Genomic DNA, 5712 nt, shown 5'->3' on the forward strand with positions numbered 1-5712 from the left:
TAACACGCCACCCAAAGATAGAAATAAATTTACAGAATAATAAAGGCCACACAGCACTTCATCTGTGTATAATAGGGTTTGCTATGTTAAACGATGGTCTTAATAATAGGCAGTTAAATGATGTTGTTCATAAATACTGTCGACAAATGTATCCAGTTTACTTGGAATGTATAAATATTTTACTGCAGACTGCTGATATAGACGTCAATATTCAAGATAAAGGAGGTAGAACTGCTTTGATGATGGCAGCTTCGAAAAATGATCTACAGATAACAAGATTATTACTTCAAGCTGGAGCTAAGGTTAACATATTGGATTATTCAGGACGAACGGCTCTACAATACCTGAATATCTATAAAAGTATTTTTGACCTGAAATGCTTCAAATTATTACTATCTTGTGGCGAATTTGAGATTCTTGATTTGCCTTGCATCAATGGCAACACAATCCTACAATCTGCGTTACTCTTTCCAATTTTCTGGAATCCCAAAAAAGTTGTAGCGTTCATTCAATTCTTGATAGCCAAAAATTGCTGTGTCCAAAGGCTTGTAGCACAACATGGTGAAAGTAGCTATACTTTAATTGAATTGGATGAATGTCCTGAAATACTGCAGTTGAGACGACTTCTTTATTTAAGTGGGGCACCCAGGGACCAAATTATATCCACTTTACAATTTGGGAAGAGCGCCAACTACTCCGAAGAGAAGGTTGATACGTTTTACAACTTCTGCAGCAGCCTGTCTTTAAAATCATTGTGTAGAAGAATTATCAGAAAGGAAATGGGCACCAAAATAGAATCGAAATTTCTAGAATTACATCTGCCATACGAATTAAAGGAATTTATTCTATTAAAAGACTGTCTACATCCTAGAGATTATTCCATTGATTTTGCTTTGTCTGAACTGGTTGGTGAGTATAGTGACGATGATTATGATTCGTATGATTTTGACAATGAATACGATGTTTATGATGATGTCAGTGTACTAAAAGCAACAAGCGTACCGTCACTTAAAACACGATGTAAAGAGAAGATTAGAGAGATGTTTACCAATGAGGATATTTATAATTTACCAATGAGGATATTAATAATTTACCAATGCTTCCCCCGCCGCTTAAGGGATTTCTTACTACTGAAGACGTGTCAAGTGATATCGCTAAGATTGACCCTCGTACCTATAATTATAAATATTACAGTCTTGAATAGGATATGATGATTATTCCGATGTATCCATCAACAAATGATTAATTAATTAAACATTGTTTAAATTTGCATTATTTAAGATTTAGATAAATAACTGCTCTCTAATAGTTTAAAAATAGGGAATGGGCGAAGTTATGAATTTTGAATGTTTTCGTCAGAATAGCGTAGTCTCGATTTTCATTGATACCACTGTAACGATAATAAACAAAGTCTTGATTATCATTTTTATTTAATTAAATCATTAAATGGCGATCGCGACCATTCAATAGGCTAGAGAATGGATTATGAGCTTGTCACGAGAATAAATGTCTAATTAATAATTTATATAACATTTGCAATTTAAAGGAAAAAATTTCAATATGCAGATTTAGATGTTACCTAATGCATATTTAAGGCAAATTGTTTTGAATTTGACGGGTTAAAGTTCGTTAATCAAATGTCAAAAAGTGACGAAAAAGCTTATGTTACTCAAAATAATGCGCCAGTTAACAAGCATCGCCAAAACAGTCTATTGGGGTTCTCTTTCAGAGTAATTACAACTCCGCAATAATCGACACATTTCTATTATTCAATAGAAGTATATTTGAATAAAAAACGGAAGTATAGCTAGATGTTGTCACTCAGTACACGTGTTAATTACAAACCGATTGATATAACGAAAATTTATTTAAAAAAATCACACAAAAGACAATTCCCTAAATGACATAACAATTAGCTGTTTGAATAAAAGCCATTTGGATGCAATAACAGATGGTGATTTCCGATTAAAATAAATTAAAATATTCCTAAGTAAAGATGCGTAAAATAATATGAATAATAGTTTTGTAAACTATTCGATTGAGCGTTTGTATATTTTGTCCCCTGTCTATTATAATCTAATACTTGGAAACGTTATACATTAGAATATACCAACGCTGTTCTATATATTTGTTATTAATTTGAATTGCGTACAAATAAGTGGACCTAAATCTATTTCTTTTAGTATATTATATTATTGCTCTTCAGTTCTTATATTTTTAGTTTAGATATTTTAGTTTACGTTTTCAAAATATTATTAATATTGAGTATGTATGTCACTAATGCAACATATCTATTTGTATTTAAATAGTCTTAATACTAAACAAAATTGGGGATTTATGTTATATTTTTAAATGTTATATAAATTATGTTATGCTGTGTTATATAGATTTGATAAGTCTGACCTACAAATTCTCTGTTAGATAATAGTTATTTAATTTGTTTTGAAATGATGAATAAACAGGGTGTTGTTCAGTCGTATTATGGTATATAAAATGCCATTTAGAGCCAAGGTCTGTTGACTATATTAGCAACATGGTGTAGCGTTTCCTGAATAAAGAGGGGTTCAGAGAGACGAAAGACATTTTCATTTGTTAATTACAATGAATTAAACCCCCAACAACATATCTCTTGAAGCAGCACATGGACTTTTCCTTCCAATTTTGTGTCACATAATCAACAAATCTCTCTAACCCGGCCTATATTCAAAGCAATCATGATACCTCATTTGAAGAAACGATACTTGGGGACCAAGACAACCTGAAGAACTACCGCCCGGTCAGCAATCTTAGTTATATTTCAAAGCTTATTAAAAGGTCTGTTCTACTTCAACTAAATGATCATATGCTCAGCAATCTTCTGGACAACCGTCTTTAATCTGCCTATAAAGAATTTCATAGCACCGAGACAGCATTACAGAGCCTTGGGCAAGCAGCAATGTATCCCATTAGTCCTACGTGACCTTTCCGTTGCTATTGACAACCTGGACATTCCTGATCTATTAAAATCACTGTTGAATGACATTAGGTTACGTAGAATGGTCTACTTGTGGTTTAAATGTAACCTTTCGAGTCGTAGCCAAACAGTTAAGATAGATTGAACCGTGTCAGATACCTTGGACATGCTCTGTGGTGTCCCCAAGGGGTTCAGTTCTAGGCCCTGTCTTGTGTATAATTTTTACCAAACCAATGAATAGAATCGCCGCCAAATATGGGTTAGAAGCACATGCATTTGTTGATGACTCGCAACTATGATTCAATGTCTCAGGAAACATCAGTGGACGCAATAGAATCTTGTCTCAAAGATCTATACCCCTGGATGGCCATGTACTTCCTGAAACTTAATCCGGTCAGAAAAATGGAATTCCTAGCACAAAGCAACAAATTGCCAAGCTCAAATCAACACAGCTGCAATTTGACAACCCGACCTTCTAACCATCAGCATCAACCAACAACATCGGAGCAACGTTGGATTCAACTTCAATAACTTCAATAAACACGTCTAATCTGTCTGTTCAACAGTATTTTATTATCTCCAGAATACGCCAGGGTAATTCACGAGACTCATTCATGCCTTTATATCATCAACGTTGGACTGCCACAATGCACACTACTCTACAATATACCAGACTATCAAATCCAGAAAATTTAGCATAATTATATAGAACTCATCAGCAAGACTCTTAACCAAAACCCCTTTAACACCGGTTCTTTCTAATTTACATTGACCTCCTATGAAAAAGCGAATTATCTTCAAAATCGCACTCCTTACATACAAAGGAATAAATGACAAAATGCCGAACTACATGAAGGAAATTTTCAAACGCCATGAATCCAGTCAAGGACTACGTATGGGTTACTAATTAAAATTAAACAATCTAAATCTAGCGAAACATTTAAGTCAGCATTGCAAATCTATCTTTTTCAAAATAGTGTTACGTGACCAACGAGAATATACTTGATAGCCCATTATGAACTAGATTTTTAGTAATCATGGGCTGAATAAATTCTAGTTATTATTATTATATTAATCTCATAGATGTTGTAAACTTTGTACCCTGCTTGATATAAAACGTATTTAAGAAGAACAGTTGTTTTCCTGAGTTATTCTGAAGATATTTTGGAAGTCATATTTAGTCCGTGGACAGGTCTATTCCCAAGTCCCATTCTTGTACAGATAGTTTAAGCATCGAATTTGCTAAGCATTGTACTTTAGCTTCCATATTCGACTAGCTATGCTAAATTGGTAAGATTCTATCAATAAACTTATGGGTTCAATTCAAATGTGCTGAATTCGAATAAATTTGAACGATTTTGAGATGCTGTATGGTTAGTAACCAGGTTAGACGAGACTGGCTGATTCTACCAGCTAATAAAAGACGCAAATAAAAGGAAAAGTAGGACAATGCATCCCACATTATTTTGCTGATGGGAGTGATAATACCTGTTCTTTTCTCCACCCCATATACCCCACCCTATAAACTCGCTGATTTAACAATTGTGTAAGAGAAACATCCCATCCATTTCGCTGATGAGAGTGATGAAGCCTCTTTAATTGTGTCCTCCCCCCCCCCCCCATTTACATTAAAGAAACAGGGAGATTCGATATCATCTTTATCAGTTGTCATTCATTAGAATATTTGCACATACGGAGAGTTTGTGATGATTTTAAATTAAACACACGACTATCAGTACAGATTAAGGAGTCAATGTTCTGTTCAGTCCAGGTTGTCATCATCCTCGGTGTCCCCAGTGGACAGTGGTATCATTCCGTTCCACTTCTCTAACCTTCGTAGATAAAAGGGAGATAACTCGCATGTTGTTCCAGCAATCCGAATTTTTGTGGTACATATTGTTTTGCTTGTATGTCACATTTTTGCTACCACATGGCTTGAAAACGTTCTCATAATCGAGTGTACAAGCCGCTATGCTGTTAAGCACGTACACAATGGCGCTAATGAGGATTTGTAAACCGCTGTTTAATTGGTCCGTATCATTAAACCACGTGGCCAATGGAATTATATTTTGATTCCGTGATTACTTCGTGAATGTACCCAGGAATTGGTGGAGTAGAACGGAATGATAAAACTGGAAATTTCATTCATAGCACACTATGTCCGGTATGCAGACTCTAATTATAATTTTACATACGTGATTGAAATGGCCTGACAAGGACAGCTGTCTAATCCTTCGGATGAGACGAAAAACCGAGGTCCTGTGTATACATTGGAATGCACGTAAAAGATTCCTTGGCAGTTGGAATTCGATATATTACAAAAGTGGGTGATAGTGCCGCTGCCCTGGCAAAATTTCCCTCATAGCACACTGTATATGGCGTATGCCCGTCTTCATTAGCCCAGTATAGGAGCAGAACAGTAGGACGTTAAACCCCATTTCATTTTATTGAAATGGTTAAACAGGATCTAAATTATAACATAACGATCTTTGTCATAGTTTATCTTTACGTTTTTAACAAATATTATGAAGGTTCCGAGAGGAATGCAAAATCGATAAATCTGCTATTGAACTTGATAGCGTAAACAGTCACACAGACGCCCACGTCTGAATGGTCCTAGACCACTCCTCGAGAAGTTTTGTTCAAAAATAAGACGTGCTTACTTAAATTATAACAATTCCTATTTTGTTTTAGTTCGTGATATATGAGAACGATCATGTTTGGTTTGTAGTAAAATAAAATAAAGACATGTGAACACA

This window comes from Patella vulgata, chromosome 6, assembly GCF_932274485.2.
Source record: "Patella vulgata chromosome 6, xgPatVulg1.2, whole genome shotgun sequence".
NCBI lineage: Eukaryota > Metazoa > Mollusca > Gastropoda > Patellidae > Patella > Patella vulgata.